Consider the following 21,032-nt stretch of genomic DNA (forward strand, 5'->3'; position numbering starts at 1 on the left):
CATACACACACGTGGGCGTGTGCGCACACACACACAAATCGTACCATTTACGTTGATGTGGATGGAACTCGAGGGTATTATGCTGAGAGAAATACTGAGAGAAAGACAATATGATATGGTTTCATTCACAGAAGAAATGTAGGGAATAGCCCAGAGAATCATAAGGGAAGGGAGGGAAAACTGAATGGGAAGAAATCAGGGAGAGAAACCATGAGAGATACTTAACTCTAAGAAACCGAGGCTGGCCGGAGGGGAGACGGGTGAAGGGATGGGAGGACGGGGAGATGGCCTTAAAGAGGTCATGTGATGTCATGAGCACTGGGTGTTACGGGAGACTGATGAATCACTGAACCCCCTCCTCTGAAACTAATGATGTACTGCATGTTGCCTAACTGAACTTAAAAAATATATCAAGATATGCCTATTATAAATAAAACTTAAATGAAAAAAATATATACCTATTATACTATCAGAGAAATGCAAAATATTAGAACCTATAGAAAGATCCTAAGGCCTGTAAACTCAAGTCTCATGTGGGCATTCACTTAGGTGTTGGATACAAACTTAAAGTTTAATTCAAAGAACATTTGCATTAATTTGCATTAATTTTAGATAATACTAAAATGGAATAATAAACCTGTGGAGAAGTATCCAGAATTCTTCATCTCACCCATAAAAATAAGACTTAAAACCTAAGACCTGAAAATATCAAACTAGAAGAGGATTTAAGTAGTAAGACTCCACATTGGTTTTGGAAGGGAAATTTTTGGACCTAATAAAAAGCAAAAAAAAAAAAAAAAAAATGGGACTAAATCAAACTAAAGCTTCTACACAGCAAAGGAAACCAACATGGGAAGACAACATTATGAATGGCATAAAATTTTTATAAATGATATTTGACAAGGAGCAATACCCAAAATATATAAAGGACTTCAAACCAAGGAACCCCACAAAGCAAAACCAACTCAACTGAAAACAAGATCTAAGTAGAGCTCTTTCAGAGGACATACAGATGTCCAACAGGTACATGAAACACTCAAATTAAGACCACCAGGAGACCTACTAATTCTGACTCTGTGTCTTTGGCTGAAAATGAAGAACTCAAAACCCACATGTACCATACATTCACTGTAGCATTATTTACAAAAGCTTGGGTGGAGAAAAAATTTCATCATCGGTTGATGTGAATGACTATAGATAGGGTATATATAATGGAATACTTTTTAGCCATAATGGAGATCTTAGAGGATCAGAGATAGTAACATAGGTAGACTCTAAATTCCCCTCTTCTAATAGACACACAACATCTACATACACAGCATCCTTCAGAACACGACTTCAGGGAATTGGACCGTTTCTGAACAAAATAGACACCACACAGAATCATGGGAGATAGAGACAGAGTAATGGACACCCCACATGACGCTGCAAACTCTACTGGGGAGCAACCACACTGAAGAACCTGCATGCAGATTTACCCGCCTGGGAGCACAGAAAAGCCTGGTTTTAAATTGGCAACAAGAATACAAGTGAACTAACCCTGGAGCACCCACCAAATGGGAGAACTGTTGGATTTCTCTCCAGGGCAGCAGGGACTGGTGAGCAACTCTAGTTCCCTTCCACTTTGACATCACAGGTAGGATCAAGGTCTAGGGACTAAGTGCCTACTGACTCAGTAAGCCCCAGCTGTTTCCCAAAGGCAGTCTCCCACACCTACAACTGTGTGAATTCCGTCCCACCAAGGAGATCCAGTATGCTGCACAGTGTGGCATTTTGTCCTGCACCCATCACAGCTCCAGCTGACCTGCCAGGCACCCTCTGTGCAAAGCACTTCAGCACACCAGTGTGCCCCTGTAGGAACACTCAGAAACCACAGTGCACATCCACTACAGTTCCCACCAGCCAGGGACAGCAACCTGGCACAGGTAGCCTACACAAAGGACAGTACTATGCAAGCACACTTAGACTGGGAGAGCTAGGTGTTTTGCCTAATTCATAGAAACAAAGTAAAACAAAATGAGACAGGTATTCTCCAGAACAAGACAAAACTTAAGAAAATGAAAAGGAGGTAAAAGCAATCTACCTGATAGAGTTCAAAGTAATGGTCCCAAAGATGTTCACCTGACTTTAGATGAATTTAGTGAGAAGTTCAAAGAATTTTTGAGAAGAATTCATCAGAATTGGACAAATTCAGTAACAGATATGGAAAATACACTAGAGGCAGTCAATACAAGCTGAATAGGTTGGAGGGTGAAAGACGAACCAGCACGTGGAGGACACGGTGGGTAGGGGGAGAAAAGCCAAGCTGAGCAGCCAGAAGAATGAAAGAAATTGGGTTCAGGGACCCCAAACCATATCAAGTGTCAGGGCGCCTGGGTGGCTCCGTTGTTAAGCATTTACCTTCAGCTCAGGTCACAGTCTCAGGGTCTTGGAATCAAGTCCCGCATTAGGCTCCTTGCTCAGCGGGAAGCCTGCGTCTCCCTCTCCCACTCCCCCTGCTTGTGTTCCTTCTCTCACTGTGTCTACCAAATCCTTAAAAAAATTTATATACATATACATATGTATACGTGTGTGTGTGTATCCTAATATTCACATTATAGAGGTCCCAAAAGGAGAAACAGAAAACTTACTTGAAGAATGATACCTGAAAACTTCATGCAGAAGGAGACAGACATCCAGGTCCAGGAAGCACAGAATTTCCAAGAGGTCTACACCAAGACATATAAAATGCCAAGGGTTAGAGAATCTTAACAGCAAGAGAAATGCAACTGGTTACATACAAGGGAAGCCCCATAAAGCTATTAGCTGATTTCAACAGAAACTGGGCCGGCCAGAGGGTCATGTCAAAGTGTTTTCAAAGTGCTGAAAGGAGAAAAATACCTAACAAGCAAAAATATTCTAGGGGCGACTGGGTGGCTCTTTGAGTGTTGGACTAGATTTCTGCTCAGATCATGATCTCAGAGTCATGAGATTAAGATCCCCAACCAGCTCTGCACTCAGCATGAAGTCTGTTGGCAGTTCTCTTTCCTTTTGCCCTATGATCTCTAAGTAAAATCTTAAGACTTCTACCTAACAAGAAGAGAAGAAAAAGTTTCCCCAAAAGAAGCCAAAGGAGTTCATGTCCACTATGTCAGCCTTACAAGAAATGTTAAACAGAATTAAGTGGCCAGGGCCATAACTGAAAGAAAATTATGAAAGAAAAAAACTTCATGGGAGAAAGAAAACATAGTAAAGTAGAAGATCCATCAATTATATGTAGTATGAGGGTTAGATACAACAGTAAGTATCAATTATACCTGAAATTAGTTAAGGGATTCACAAAATAAAGATATAAAATAAGGCATGCATAAAATGTAAAACAGGGGAGGAAAAATGTACTTTTAGAATGTGTTGGAGTATAAACAACCATTAACTTAATATGGATTGCTACAGACCCTGGGTGTTATACTTCAGCCTCGTGGCACCACAAAGCAAAACATCATAGCAGATATAGAGAAAGGAGAAATAAATCCAAGCATGAACACAAAAGAATGACAACCACAAAAGAGAGCAAGAGAACAGTTACTACAAAAACCACCAGAAAACTAGAATTTAAGTACATACTTATAAATGACTGCAAATGTTCTAAATGCTCAAAAAGACATAGGATGATTTGATAAAAACCCCTCTGTATGTCGCTTACAAGAGACTCACTGCAGACCTAGGATGCATCCCAACTGAAAGTGTAGGTATGGACCAACATTCCAACTGGGGGATTCACTACGTGACAATAAAGGGAACAGTTCAAGAGGGTGACATAATAGTAAACATGTACACAATGTAGCAGCACCTTGAGAAGGCCAATATTAACAGATCTGAGTTAATAGTAAGGAACTCAACTTCCAAGCCACATCAACAGATAGACCATCCAGACAGAAAACTCGTAACATAAGGCCTTACATATTAGACCAGATAGACTTGACTTATATAGCATATTTCATCCAGAGATATTCTTATCCAGTATACATGGACTGTTCTTCAAGACAAATCATATGTTGCATTATAAAACAAGTATCAAAAAATGGAATTCATCTCCAGCAACTTTTTAAAGAGCAAATATATAACATTAGAAATCAAGTACATTTGGGGTGAAAAGGACAGACTCAGCATGCCATTAACTGATGGACCCAAGAAAAATATAAGGCAATAAAATATCTGGACATAAGTCCAGAAGTTCAAAATCTTTGATACAGCAAAAGCTGTTTTCAGTTTACAGTAAGTCTTACCTCCATAACCAAAAATCTCTAATTTTACACCTAAAAACAAGAAAAAGCCCATACTTGAAATAAAAATCAGGACAAAAATAGAGACAAAAATAGAGATAAATGAAATCAAGAGGGGGTTCGTTGCAAAAATTAGGAATTGATAAAAAAAATCAAACCACCACCAATACCGCAGGAATGAAAGTATTAGGAGACTATAGTGAAAAATGACATGTCAAGAAACTGGACCACCTCTGAAAAATGAGTCCTTGAAAACACGGTCTACAGAGACTGACTATGGAAACAATAAGAGACTCTGAACAGACCAGTCGCTGGTAATGAAATTTAATCAGTAATCAAAAGCATCCCAACACAAATGCAAGACAATATGCCAGGTAAATTCCAAACATTTTATAAGTTCATCCAAAGGTTTCTCAAGTGATTCCAAAAATAGGAAATCTTCCAGATTTATTCTGCAAGGCCAGCGTTGTACTGACCATAAAACCAAAGGCACTATAAAAACAGAAAACTACAGGCCTTGGTCCATGATGAAGACAGATACACAAGTTGTCAGTATCCGCAGACCAATTTCAACATTGAAAAATTATTCACCATGATCAAGTGGGATTCATTCCAGGGATGAAAGGGTGGTTCAATATTCACAAATCAATGTAACATTTCACATTAACAAGAGGAGGATAAGACTTCTCAGTGAAGATAGAGGAACTAGGGCTCATCTCAACACATGGATATACCTAGATAACACCCACATCAGCATACATAACCCTGCAAACGACCTGAAGACTAGAAGAGATTCTCATCTCAATGTAGAAAAGAGTCCACATTCAAGAAGATAGGACAACGGTTGAGAGTCAAAGGGATCTACCAGACCATCTGCAGGCAGGAGAGACTCTGCAGTCAGGGAGGGGAGAAGAGCAGACTCCATACCAGGAATGAGACCTACACTGGGAAGATGAATCCCTGTAATGCTTGGCTTTGAAACCAGAAGGTTCTAACTTCAGGAGTTTTTACAATTAGTGAAACTTAACACATGGAAGTTTAAAAATCAGTGAGCTCGGCAATAGGAGAGGTGGAAGTGTGACAGAAAAAGGAGTCCCTACCCTTACCCTTACACACAGAACAACAAACAGTCCCACTGAGATACAGCACAAAAATTGCCATTTGAAAAGCCACTAGGAATTATGCAAAGTTTTTGTTTAACGAATCTCAGAGCATGTGCTAGAGCAGCAGGAATGTTTGGGAGACTTCTACCAGAACAAAAAAGCAGGTGGGTAAGATTTCTCACCCTCAGCCTAGATGCTGGGACACCTGCAGTAACCAGTGTAGCATGGACACCCCACCTGCTTTTGTTAACACAATACCCCCTTGCACTCCTCCTCAGACACCTCCCCTCCAACACATACCTGGCTGTTTTCAGGACAGCTACAGTTCCTCCCACATACCAACCACCCACCACCACAGGAGACCAGCCCAAAACCTGCTGGTACCATGTGCCCCACCCAACATGCTCTCCTGCAGACTGGTACCCTCCAAAATATCCTTGGCCACAGTCCAAAGGAAGCACCATTAGCATGGCAGGGTGTTGGCAGCCCCAACAGAGGTAGCACTGCACCAAAGTGACCCTCCTCCCCAATGGCAGATAGAAGATACCACACACACACCAATCCTACACCCCAGCAGTGGGCTAGGACAGACACCCAGTCTGCTGCAGGCCCCACCGATCAACAAAAGCCTCTTAAGGGACAACACAAGCAAAGCACCCTGCAGTTCAGTGAGGCTGCAGCTCCAGCAAATAGCTGGCCTGACTCAGCTCAAGCCAAGTTATCCCAGGACTTGCCACCAATACCACAAGGACCAAACCCTGACCATAACAGGCAAAGATAGCAGATAATTGGACTTGAGAAAAAGGCAGCTCAGCCAGAACAGTAGGACACATACTAGACACATAACAGACATACCTGAAGTACAAGGTTCCGGTGAACAGAGGGCACTGGGACTTCAGGGCACTACAGGCCCTCATCTTCCTAGTGTCACTACCGTCAAAAACAGGAGACACGGCTGATTTTCCCAACACATGGAAACATATAGTTACACAAAATGAGCAGACAGAAATACGTCCCCAGAGAAAACACAAGGTAGTAAGATAGCTTATTGATATGTAGATAATATGCCTAATGAAGAATTTAAAGTAAAAGTTATAAAGATACTCACTAGACTTACGGACCTCAATCTCTCTCTCTCTCTTTCACACACACACACACCCCAGCAATGAACCAGAGAAGAACTTGATAACTAAAATTTAGAATACACCAGACTGTGGACTCCAAGAAGCAGAGTATGGGGATAGGGGGAGGATGGGTGAGGCTGGTGATGGGTTTTGAGGTGGTCGTGTACCGCATGCAGCACTGGGTGTTGTACATAAAGAATCTTAAAACACTGCCATCAAAATCTAATGACGTATTTTATAGTGACTAACATAACACAAAAAAATAATAAATGCAAACAAAGCATGATTTTAGCTACAGTTAAACAAAAGCCAAAATTAAAAAAAAAAAAAAAAAAGAATAGAAAAAAGAATACACCAGAGGAAAAGAGAAGAAGCCCAGCAGATCAGCAACCTGAAGAATAGTAATGGAAAGCCGTCACACTTTACAGGAGAAAGAAAGTGAAGAACTCAGCAAGACCACCACCAAGCCTAGTAACATTCACATTATAGGGAGCCCAGGATCACAATGGAGTAAAAGGGACAATTTGAAGAAATAGCTGAGAACCTCCCCAATCAACAGAACAAATCCAGACGTAGGAGACAGAGATGGAAACAAATCAACCCAAGGATGTTCACACCAAGACACATTAAAACAGCAACAAGTACTGACAGAAATTTTAAAGAGTTACATACAAGGGAAATCCTCTAAGGCTATCAGAAGATTTTTCAGCAGAAATTTTGCAGACCCAAAGGGAGTAGCATGATATATTCAAAGAGTTGAAAGAAAAAGCATGCATCCAAGAATACTGTATGCAAGAAGAATTTTAAATGAAGAGATAGTGCTTGCTGTGGCAGCACATATACTAAAATGGAGAGATATATGAAACTAGTTTCTCAAAATTAGTATTCATGATTAGTGAACTAGTCCTACATGAAATGTTAAAGTGTAGTCTGAGTGGAAAAGACTAGAAGGAAAGTAGGAAGCACAAAAACAGCAAAATCAAGTCTATCTAAAAATGAGCCAAAGACTGACAAAATAAGATATAAAGTAGGACACCATATACCTGAAATGTGGTGGAGGAGAGAAGTGCTTTCTGAACGGGTTCAAACATAAGTGACCATCTACTAAATATAGAAGGCTATATACACAGAAGTTCTATACAAACCTAGTGGTCACCAAAAGTCAAAAACCAGTAACATACAATAAAGCAATCCAAAAATATCACTAAAGCCAGCAGCCATGAAAACAGAAGGAACAGAAGAACTACACAAATCCTAAAACAAGTAACAAAATGGCAATACTTACCTGCCAATTAATTTGAATGTAAATGGACTAAATGTTGCAATTGACAGACCTGGAGTGGCTGAAGAGGTAAGGGAGGAGGACTCATCTATACACGGCCAATGAGAGACGCATCTCAGACCTGTGAGCACATGCAGACGGGAAGTGAAAGGGAAAAACATTTATCATGCAAATGAAAGTGAAAAGAAAGCCAGGATAGCAATACTTGTATTGGACAAAATAGACATTAAAGATATTAGCGGGGAGGGGCAGGAGAGGGGAAGAGAGAATCTCAGACTCCCCTGCTGACCACAGAAGCCCAATCTCATGACCCACAGATGACCTGAGCCAAAATCCAGAGTCGGACTCTCAGCTGACTGAGCCACCAGGTGCTCTGATAAAATAGACTTTAAAACAAAGACTAACCACAAAGACTACTTGATCATAAAGGGAATATTTGAGCGAGATGTAACAAACCAAAATCTTTATGCACTCACCATGGAAGCAACTAATAACATAAGACGACATCAGTAATAAAATAGGGAATTTTAACACTCCACTTCCATCAGAGAATGGATCATCCAATCTCAACAAGGTAACAGTAGCTTTTCATGACACATTGGACCAGAGGGACCTAACACATTCAGTACCTTCCATAACAGAACACATTCATCTCAAGGACACATGGAATATTCTCTGTAACATCCCATATTAGGCCACAAAACAATTCCCTACAAGTTCAAGAAGAATGAAGTCATACCATGCAGGTATCTTCTCCAGCCACAATGCTATGAAACAAAACTGGCTACGAGAAAGTATCTGGAAAGAACACACATACATACACGGAGTTCCAGCATAAGAGGGAATCTAAAAATACACTGAAACAAGTGAAACAATGATCCAAAATATCTTCAGGATGAAGCAAGTGGCTTTAAGAGCAAAGTTTATGGCAATACAGGCTTACCACAAGAAAAATCTTAAAAAACCTAATGTTACACTTAACGGAGCCAGAAAAGAAGCTGAAAACCAGTAAAGGAAATGATTAGAGTAAAATAGAAACAAGAAGGAATAAAACAAAACCAGAACCTGGTTCTTCAAGAGAACAAAATGGTATGCCTTAAGCCAGAGTCAAAAAAACACAAAATAAAAACACAGAACAAAAAAAGGACTCAATCAGCAATGAGAATGAGGACTAACAACAGACACCACAAGAATAAAGATTATTAAAGTTTATACGCCGCCAACAAATTGGACAACCTAGAAGGGATAAATGACTAGAAACAACATCTCAAAACTGAACCAAGAATAGGAAATTTGCACAGGCTGATTACCAGCAGTGAAGTTGGACCAGTAATCAAAAAATTCTCAAATACAAGTCCAGAAACAGAAGGCTTCACAGGTGAATTCTACTGAACACTTGAGTTAATACCTACTCCTAAACTATTCCTACATTTAGGTGTTGTGTGTGTGTATTTGAATATTTATATAAGGAAACATATATAAGGAAATAAATTTTAATATATATTATATCATATATGACTTTATTATATATAATTACATATATATTATTAATACATAATTCAATACATAACATATTAAAATAAATATAAGGAAAGCTTCCAAATTCAAGGCTGGTGTTACTCTGATACCAGAACCAAATAAGGACAGCACTTAAAAAAAAAAAGCTACAGGCCAATCTCTGGCAGTACTAGCAAACCAAATTCAACAAGACATTAAAGAATAATCCTACACCATGATCCATGGGATTTATCCCAGGGACACGAGTGTTTTAATATTCACAATATAGTCCGTGTGGTACGTTACACTGTAAGAGCAAGGGTAAACACTTCAGGATGTGCAGAGAAAACATCTGATGGCACAACATCTACTCATGTTAGAAACCCTAAACAACGTGGGTTTAGGGGACACACACCTCCACATAACCAAGGCCATCTACAAAAAACCCACAGCTAAGGTCATCCTCCGTGGGGAAAACAGTTTTCTACTAAGATCAAGAACAAGACAAGAATGTCCACTCTTACCACTTCTGTTCAACACAGTAGTGGCCATTTTAGTCACGACAATGAGAAAAGAAACAAGACATTCAAACTGGCAAGAAGTGCAACTTCCACTGCCCGTAGAAGACAGGATACGTACAGAGAGAAACCTAGAACCTAAGACTCCACCATCAATCAGTAAATGAACTCTGCAAGGCTTCTGGATACAAAAAAAAAAAAAAAAAAGTCAATACACAGGGACACCTGGGTGGCTCAGTTACAGGTCTGCCTTCATCTCAGATCATGATCCCCAGGTCCTGGAATCGAGTCCCACATCGGGCTCCTTGCTCAGCAGGAGCCTGCTTTTTCCTCTGCCGGCTGCTCCCTCCGCTTGTGCTGACAAAAAAAATCTTGGGAAAAAAAAAATCAGTATACAGAAATGCATTACCCTTCTATATGCTAATAATGTAGAATTCAGAAAACAATCCCATTGAGAGTTGCACCAAAAATAAAAATACCAAGAAATACACTTAACCAAGGAGGTACAAAGCTGTACTCTGCAATCCATAGAACACTGAGAAACTAAAGTCCACAGAAATAAATGAAAAGATATTCCATACTCAAGGATTGGGCAAACCAATGTGGTTAAGATGGTTATACTGCCCAAAGCAGTCTACGGATTTAGGGCAGTTCTTGTCAAAATACTGATGGTACAAATAAGTAGAACCGAAAGTCCTAACATCTGTATGGAGCCACAAATGACCTCCAAGAGCTGAAAGAGACTGGTTAAAGAACAAAATGGGAGGTTACCCTAATCCCAGATTTCAAGATCTACACACAAAGCAGGAATCCAGACACGGAATGGCACTGGCACAGAAGGATAATGCAAGAGAAGAGAGAACACAGAGGCAAGCCCACATTCTATAAAGTCCGTTAATCTTTGACAAAGCAGGAAAGAATACACAATGGGGCAAAGACTGTTCAAATTGTGTTGGGAAAACCGGACAGCTGCATGAAAAACAAAACCACAAACCATAACCCCCCCTCCTGACACACACCCCAGAAACCGATCACATTCTTAGAGCAGATACAAAAAAAAAATTCAAAATGTATTAAAGATCTAGATGTGAGACTGAAAACTATAAAAATCCTTGGACACAGGCATTTAATTTGTTTGACATTGGCTGTGGCAACTTCTTTCTAACAGGTCTCCCGAGGGAAGGGAAACAAAAGCAAAAATGAACTATCGAGACTTACATAAAGGATTAAAACCTTTTGTACAGGGAAGCCAACTACCTCCCCCAGTAATCCAATGAGAATTAGGCAGAAGACCTGAACAGACATTTCTCCAAAGACAGAGGAAAACATGCTGAACATCACTAACCAGAGAAATGCAAATCCAAACCACAATGAGAGATCACCTCACATCTGCTGGAAGAACTAAAGTCAACACAAGAAACAACTATTGGCAAAGATGTGGAGAAAAATGAGCCCCAGTGCACCTCAGTGGGAAGGACAATGGTGCAGCCGCTGCGGAAAACAGTAGGAAGGTCTTTCAAAAAATTGAAAATTGAATTACTGTATGATCCAGGAATTCCGCTACTGGGTGTTTACCCAAAGAATACGAACATGCTAATTTGAAAAGATCTATGCTCCCCTAGGTTTACTGCAGCATTTTTTACAACGGCTAAATTATGAAAGCAACGCTGGAGTCCATGGATACAGGGATAAAGGTGTGTACATAAAGTAGAGTACTCCATCATAAACAGAATGAAATCTTGCCACCTGCAGCATGGAATGACCTAGAAGGTGGAGGTTAACTGAAGTCAAAGATGGATACCAGATAATTTCCTATGTGGAGTTTAACAACAACAACACTATCCCACAGACCTCCCTGCAGAGAACAGACTGATCCTCACTGGTACAGGGAGACGGGTGGGGGTGAGTGACAGTGACAGCTTCAGGAGGACACTCAGCATAAACAGGGTTGAGTAAGGTCAAGTGTGGAGTCACGGTATCGCACAACTCAATACTGCGTGGTCACTATGCTAGAATTCGTATTAAAAGGACAGACTGAAATACATAATTTAGCCTCTTCTGAGACAGTTGGGAAGTAAGGGGGGGAGAGTGTGTAAGGGATTTCATTAATTAGAAGAGAAATGGCCATAAGGCAGCATAAGAAAAATGTGAATGAAAAGAAAAATGAAACGTTAAGAATAAAAGGGCAAAAGGGGAAGAAATTCAACGTATTTGAACTTTAACCATCAAATCAACACGAACTGCTATTTACTTCAGATACTCTACGAACCTCATGATATCCAGGACCCAAAAACCTGTGATACGCAATAGAGAAAGCCCAACAAAACAGTGTACCCGTGAATCATGGTGAGCAAAAGAAGCAGGAACAACAGCCAGGAAACCTTTCTTAAAGAAGTGCATACCCATTGCAATTACTTCAAGTGGAAAGAACTTCCATGCTCTGAACGAGACCATGGTGCACTGGAGGGAAAACACGCTGCTGCCTGAAAGACTCGCCGCAGACCCGAGGACTCGTCCACCGGGTGAAGGGACAAAAAAAAAAAAAACGGTTTTCCATGCCCGTGGCACTGGGAAAAATAAGCCGGGGTAGCAATACTCTTTTGAAACAAAACAGACTTTAAAACAAAAAACCAAAGTAGATAAAGAGCAATTTGTAATGTTGAAAAGAGCAATCCAACAAGACGACAGGACCACTGTAGATACCACTCGACAGAAGAGCATCTAGACGTGCAAGTAAATACCAACAGACCAATGGATGGTAGCGCAGTAGTAGGGCTGTTACTGCACTCATACCAGCGGACAGATCATCCAGACAAATCAGTAAGGAAATAGTGCCTTTGAAGGAAACATTGGACCAGATGGACATGACAGACACATACAGAATATTCCATCCAGGGGTGCCTGAGTGGCTCAGTGGGTTAAGCCTCTGCCTTCAGCTCAGGTCCTGATCCCAGGGTCCTGGGGTCGAGCCCTGCATCAGGCTGTCTGCTCAGCGGGGAGCCTGCTTGTGATCTGTCATATAAATAAAATCTTTAAAAAAAGAAATATTCCATCCAAATATAGAATCCACATTCTTTAAGTCCACACAGAATATTCTCCAGAATAGGTTACATAGGTCATAAAATAGCCCTCAAATTTAAGACTGAAATCCTACCATGCATCTTTTCCAACCACAAGTATAAGACACTGGATATAAATCAATAAAAAAAACTGGGAAAACATGGAGACAAAACAGGATTCTCAACAAATAATGTGTTGATGAAGCAATCAAAACAGATGAAACACAAGGAGACAAATCGAAGTGAAAACAATGTCCCCAAATCTCAGGGACACAGGACAGCAATTTTAAGGGGGAGAGTATAGGAATATAGTCCCACCTCACGAAAACACAATCTAATGCGGTGACTAAAGCAACTAGGAAAAAATTCAGAGTCTCTGGTATGACCGAAAGAAAGATCAGAGCAAAAATAAATGTAGAGACTAGGAATATTAAAATTGACAAAACCAAGACCTGATCAGTTGAAAAGATAAAAATTGGTAAACCTTTCGTCGGACTCCATAGAAAGGACCAAACAGAATCGGAAATGAGAACTGACAGCACAGAAAGGGGACATAAAAGGCATTCCATGAAACACCGTGAGCTAACACAGCTGGCAACCAGAATAGACCAACTCCTAGAAACGGAAGTTCCACAACTGACCTGGGAAGAAAGAGGAAGTCTGAACAGAAAACTTACAAGTAATGAAATTGAATCAGTCATCAAAAAGCTACCAGAAAATAGAAGTGCAGGACCAGATGGATCCACAAATGAATTTTAGCTTTTAAAGAGTTAATACCTATTCTCCAAACCCTCCAAAAACTAAAAGGAAGGAAAGTTTCCAAATATATTCGTAGGCCAGCATGACCTGGATACCGAAACCCAAAGGTACCAAACACACAACGCTACAGGACCGGATCACTGATGTAGGTCCCAAAGTCCACAATATTAGCACAATGCCTCCAACAAGGGATGAAAAAGATCATTTCCCACAAGCAAGTGGGATTTAGTTCTCAGGATACGAGAGTGGTTCAGTAGTCACAAATCAACACCAAGAACCACACCAAAATGAAGGATAAAAATCCTATCAATAGATTCAGGAAAAGCATTTGACTAAATTTAACATCCATTCATGATTTAAAAAAATTTAAAAGATGGTATTAGAAGAAATCTACTTCAACATAATAAAGCATCATGTGAAAAACCCACAGCTAGCTTTATCCTCCCTGCTGAAAAACAGCTTTCCCCCTAAGGTCAGGATCCATTCTCAACACTTACTCCACATAGTACTTCAAGTCCTAGGCACAGCAATCAAACAAAAATTAGAGACATTTATATTGGTAAAAACTTCACTATTTGCAGGTGACAGGATACATGGAAAATGCTACAGATCCAACCAAAGAACCACCAGCACAAACATGTTGTAAAATGCTAGGATGCAAAATGCCCAGGAATGGATAGCATTTCTGTACACTAACAAAGAAACTGAAGAAATTAAGCATCACCGCTTGTAATTGCACCAAAAACTCCGAGGAATAAATCTAACCAAAGAGATGGAAAAACCTGTACCCTGAAGAGTATACAACACTGACAAAAGACCAAAATAACAATGTAATGTAATGTAAATATAATTTATGCAATGTATGTAAATGTAAAGAAAGTCTATGCTCATATACTGGAAGGCACTGTCCAGGGGTATTACCCAAAGCAATCCAGATTTGCTTCAGTGTCTGTCAAAGTAGCACAACAGTTTTCAGAAAATACTGGAACTTGTATGGAACCACAGAAGACCCTAAATAGCCAACGCAACCCTGAGAAGCCAGAATTCCAGATTTCAAGACACACTACGCAAAGCTGTAGTAAACCAAACAGCATGGCACTGGCACAAAAAGAGATACAGGTCAAGGGAACAGAACCGAGAGCCCAGAAACAAATCTGCATATATCTGACCAATTAATCTTCAGCAAAGGAGGCAAGAATTCGCCATGGAAAAAAATATTTTCAGCAATGGTGCTGGGAAAACCAATAGCCACATGCAAAATGGAACTGGACCACTTCCTTATACCACACATACAAGAGCTCCAAATGGATTAAAGACCGAAATGTGAGACCTAGAACCAGAAATATCTCAGAAGAGAGCATATGCAGGGATTCCTGACATCTGCTGTAGGAACATTTTTCTAAATCTGCCTAAGGGAAATAAAAGCCAAAAAAACTAGTTGGACTACATCAAAACAAAAAACTTATGCACAAAGGAAACAAAACTAAACATCGCTAAATGGGGGATGATATTTGCAAATGACTTATCTGGTAAAGGGTTAACATCCTAAACTGAGGAACAATTTCTATAAACCAACACCAAAAGACCCCACAAATAACCCAATTAAAAAAAAATGGTCCAAACACATGAACAAACATTCCTCCAAAGATAGCCAGCCGCACATGAAAACATGCTCAGCTCCACTCATTATCAGGGAAATGCAAATCAGAACCACAATGAGCTATGACCTCACACTTGTCAGAGTGGGTAAAATTAACACAAGAATTAAGGGTTGGCCAGGATACAGAGAAAGGGGAACACTTATGCACTGTTGGTGGGAAGGCAAGCCTGTGCAGCCTCACGGAGGACCCTCAGAGAATTAGAACTGCAACTGCCTTACGGTCTCGTCATTTCAATACTGGGTATTTACCTAAAGAATATGAAAACACTAGTTCAAAGATATATGCACTCCCATGCTTATTATAGCATTATTTATAGTAGCCGAGCTACAGAAGCAGCCCAACTGTCCATCAGTAGATGAATATACGATGTACATGTACAATACAATAAAGATGTACATGTATGATGCAATCTTCCTTAGCATAAATGCATGAAATCTTGCTATTTCCAACAGGGAGGATTCTAGAGGGTATGACGCTAAAGACAGACAAACACCGTGACTTCATTCATGTAAGATTTACAATAAAGGACTCAACTATAAAAGCTGGTGATTATCAGAGGGGCATGGGACGGTGAAATTCACGAACGGGTTGACGAGGACCCCCAGGAGGGGCCCCGAGCAGCACACAGAACGGTTGCTTCACTCGACTGCACACTTGAGACCAAACACGGTACGTTAACTAGACTTGAATTACAGACGCACAAAAAACCCGATCTCAAGAAATGCAGAAAGTGACCAAATTCAATGCGAATTCATGAGATAGCCCACCGAGTTTCAGCAGGAACAGTATAATAAAGTCCACATTTAACAAATAATTATCCTACACAATGGGACAACAAAGCTCTTATTCGGAGGTCAACAATGATGTCCACAGTCCCACTTTATTCAACGTTGTACTGAAGTCCTAGCTGCAGCAGACAAAAAAAAAAAAAAAAAAATATATATATATATATATATATATATATATATATATGTATGTATGTATTTGCTGATGGAAAAATAGTATGTACATAAAACTTTAAAGACCCCAAAGACACCAAAGTCAGAACCAATAAATTGTTTCAGGGGCATCAGCACCAGCAATCTGACGTGGTTTTGGACACTGAGAAGATGAAACAATTCTATTTACAACTGCACCAAAGATCTACCTGGGAATCAATGTAACCAAGATGGTGAAAGGTTGAAGAATATTGCTAAGTGGTCTGCCTCCCCGAGCAGTCTACGGATTCAATGCCATTTCTATCAAAACACCCTCCGTGGTTTTCACAGAAGTCGAAGAATCCTAAAGTTTCTGTGGAACCATAGAAGGCCCTTCCAAGGCAGACCGATCTTGAGAAATACTGGAGGTATTAATCCGATTTTAAACCATGCTACGAAGCTAGAGTAAGAACAGTAAGGAAGTGGCACAAAAACAGAAACGTGACAGAAGAGAGCCCAGAAATATACTTGCATGGTCAATTAGCCTATGATGCAAGAGGTGAAAGTATATAATGGGGAAACACGGTTTTCTCACTGTGTGGGGACACCAGCTGCATGTGGAGGAAGCCGGACCATGTTCTTACACCACACACACAAGTCAACAAAAAATGGACTGAAGACCTACAAACAGAAACTATAAAAATCCTAAAAGAAAACATAAGCAGTGATCTCTTGGACATTGGCCTTAGCAACATTTTTCTGGATATGTTGCCTCAGGCAAGGAAAAGGAGCAAAAAAAAAAAAATATATCTAACGGGACTACAACAATCTAAAAACGTTTTGCACAGTGAAGGAAAACAATTCATAGGATGCCCTACTCCATGTGAGAAGATACTTGCAAATGACAGATCAGATAAAGGACTAGTGTCCTCAGCACACAAAGAATTCAGCTGACACGAACTACAACCCAATTAAAAAACTGGCAGAGAACCTGGACACTTTTCCAGAGACAGAGATGGCCAACAGACACGTGAAAGGATGCTCAATGTCACTCATCATCAGGGAACTACAAATCAAAACCATAAAGAAATACCGCCTCATACCGTGAGAATGTATAGGATCAAGACGACCATGACGAGTGTTAGAGACTTGGAGACAAAGGAGCCCCGTGCATTGTTAGTGGGAATGAGAAGTGCTGCAGCCTCCGTGAAAACCAGCAGGGAGGTTCTTCCAAGGACAGATTACCATGTGATTCGGTTATCCCACCACTGTTCACACAAAGGAAACGGACTAGTTCAATAAAACATGTGCATGTGCACCCTTCTGTTTATAGCAGCATTATTTAAAAGAGCCAGGATGCAGAAGCAGCCCAAGTGCCCAGGGACTGACGACATTTACAAGCAGCAGGACTCAGCTTTAAGGAGATCTTTTTATAACCAAATGATGAACCCAGAGGTTACATGCTAAGCGCAGAGACCATAGTTTCATTTATGTATAATCTAGAAGACTAAGAAGAAAAACATTCAGAGAACGGATGCTTGCCAAAGGGGAGGGGCGCGGCGGAATGGGTGAGATGGGGAATTAAGTGTGAACTTCCTGTGACGGAGTCGGAGATGGAAAGTACAGCATAAACGTAGCCAGCAATGGCCAGAGCACGCGTGATTCGTGATGATTTTGTGATGTCTCTTGTTGTTGAATCACTGTTGTATACCAAAAACTAATTACAAGTAGGGAAGATAGTATTTAATAGTTTTACAGTCTTTTATATAGACCCAATCTATTTCCATGAAAATCAAGTACGATGAATATTCACTGCCCCAGACATTTCCCACTGTGGCAGGAGACCATTTCTAGTCCCCAGCAAGACATACAGACAACCAAACACACAGAAGGATGCTCAGTATCACTCCTCAGGGAAATGCGGATTAAAACCACCATGAATTACCTGTTACAGCTGTCAGAATGGCTAGACAAAGAAACAGCAAGTGTTAGAAGGATGGAGAAAGGGGAACCCCGGTGCACTCTGGTGGAAATGTAGACTGCGGAGGCTACTGTGGTTAACGATAGGGAGGTTCCTTGAAAAGTAAACCTAGAATTACTGTGGGATCCAGTTACTCCAGGACTGGCATTTACTTTTAAAAATGTGAACAGTTTGGAAATTCATACATACCCTTATGCTTACAGTAGCAAAGATATGGAAGCACAAGTGTGCATCTGTACATTAATGGACATGGAGGATACCATTCTATGTAGATACAGGTGGTAAATATATTCAAGGGGAGGTCACGCAGCCATGAAGAAAGAATGCCATCTCACATTTACTACACGGATGGACCTAGAGGCGGTATTGCTAAATCAAGTAAGTTAGAGACAAATACTATAGGATTTCACTCATTTGTGGGATTTAAGGGGGGGGGGGAGAGCAAAAAGACGACCAGGCTCATACACAGAACTGGTGGTTGCCAGAGGGGAGGTATGTGGGAAACAGGAGCAGTAAATGGGTTTGAAAATACATTTGAGGAGTAGAAAATTGTTGAATGACACTATGCTAATTATAATTGAATTAGAAGAAAATACAAGTGTTTCAAAGAATGAAAAGACCAAAACCAACCAGGACGACGGTAGGCGTAGACAGACTGAAGAATGAAACGGAATAGCTCAGAAGCTCTTCCACAGGAGGCCTCCATGTGTGCCTGGGGTGCGGACCTCCATTCATGAAGGCGGAGCAGTTGTGCTACTGGGATAGGTGAGCGTCTACGCGGAAGCATTAAATTGGGTGTCCCTTCAAACTGATGAAGTCCCAGAACCTGAGTCAGGTTCGGTGGAATGAGGTTCGGAGCCGACGACTAAAGAAAGAATTCTTAAGACGTCGCTGATGCAAAATGGTGGTTTATTAAAGCACGGGGACAGGACCCGTGGGCAGGAAGAGCTGCTGCCCTGGGTTGTGAGGGTCGCCATGTTCTATACCTCGCGGTTGGGGGAAGGTGAGAAGGGATGGGAGGTTTCAACAGAGTTTGCACATGCGAGGGAGGGCCTGCAAGGTGCCGGGGGGAGGCCTTGCCCTTATGGCCTGATCAATGTTGTCTTTAGGTCAGGCACTAACATCAAGATAGTTGGGAGATTCTCGGTGGGGTGTTATGATCCTGCGTTCATTTACCTTCCCTTCTACCTCAGCCTCCTCCAGTTTATGGTGGGGAGGGAGACATTAGGGCTTCAGGAACCAAAAGTTATTTGCCTCTGGAAATTTGTGCTATTGATAAGGTAACCTCCCTGTTTAGATCTCTAGGACATCTGTAGAGCAAGGGAGATTCCTGTTCTGCAGGATTGTGATCCCTGCAAGTTAATTATTTATCGTTTTATGGCCGTCAGGGGTGCCTGAGGAATGCCACACATATGGAGGGGAGCGGGAGCAAGGCGCCAGCTTCTGCTCTGTCCTCAGCCAGCCTCCTGCTGCCTCATCCAAACCATTTCTAAAATTGCTGTCAGATGAATTAAAGACCTATTAAAGTTTTAAATACTGTATAAGCATATTAATGATTTTTTCATGGAGAATAAATTTGAGATCCCCAAAATGTACTAACCCTAATTCAGATTTTAACACATCTTGATATTGTGAAGGTCCTCCATTCCCCCAAACAAAATATAGTGGCAAGTACTAACTGGCAAAATGGATTTTCCCATTTTTAAACAAATTGGACACCTTGAAGACAGCACATAGATCCGTACCGACAAGACCAAAACTGGAAGGCAAAATACCCATTTGAAACACATGAAGGAGCAACAGCGAGGCTGTTAGAACCTCTTATAATGGCCAGTTCAAAATAAGGTCACAGTAAAAGGCATTTTTAACATCTCCTTTGGCAAAAATAGTAGAAAGCCAACTTATGTTCTTAAAAATGATTGCTGGATGAAATCTGGACAAAGTCTTGAGGACCTGTAATCGGTGCAAACACGCCCCCACGGTCCGCTCCAGTAATGTCCCTCCCAGAGAGAAGTCCTACGGGAGCAGAGCAGCGGCTCGGGGACGATCACAGCCGCACGGCTGCTGACGTCCCAAGACTGGACACAGGGAAAACCTCTCGACAGAAAACTGTTAAAATATGCTGTATGTTCACACAGTTTCTGACTGCCCTGGAAGTAAATGGAGCACAGCTATAGGAGGATAAATCCTAAATGTCACGCAGAGCCAATAAAATTCAGAGGACACACAGCCTAATGCCATTTGCTTAAGTTCAAAGGGCTACAAGTATACAGGAGGTTTACGTGGTCAAACCAAGAACAAAGGAAAGATTATCTGGGGTAGTGACGTCCCCTCCACAGGGACAAGACGGGTTTCAGAAGAAGCACACAGGTATCTTAATGGTCTCGCTATCTTCATTCAGTAGTTGAGTTTGTATTTTTTGTTCCTTCTGGTTTTCTTCTTCCTTCAAATCTTTAGATCCCAGTTAACACAGCGTAATATTAGTTTTAGGCGCAGAAATTTGTTCTTCACTTTGTAATTATAGGTTTCAGAACTTCTAATAATGTGCATTCTCGTAAATGAGTAGCATGTAGTAATCAATTCTGTAAATGCATCCGTAATAACGCTATTTAGTTTTACCTGTTACTATTGGAGTAAAAACTAGTTAGAGAAGTTACTGAAAGTACATTTCAGACTATAAATAGGTGATGGAAAGTAACCGCAACTGTGTGTTCATTAACACAAAGTTCTGATGTATTCGTCTTGTTATAAATGATCTAGAAAGATCAAGATGCTAAGAAATGCTCTCATTATAAAAAAGTCTTCAAAGTGAATTAATCAAGGCTCCTCAAATCATGACAGGGATGGAAACCTTGACACAAATATGTTT

The sequence above is a fragment of the Mustela nivalis genome (genome assembly GCF_964662115.1).
Source record: "Mustela nivalis genome assembly, chromosome: 7".
NCBI classification, from domain to species: domain Eukaryota; kingdom Metazoa; phylum Chordata; class Mammalia; order Carnivora; family Mustelidae; genus Mustela; species Mustela nivalis.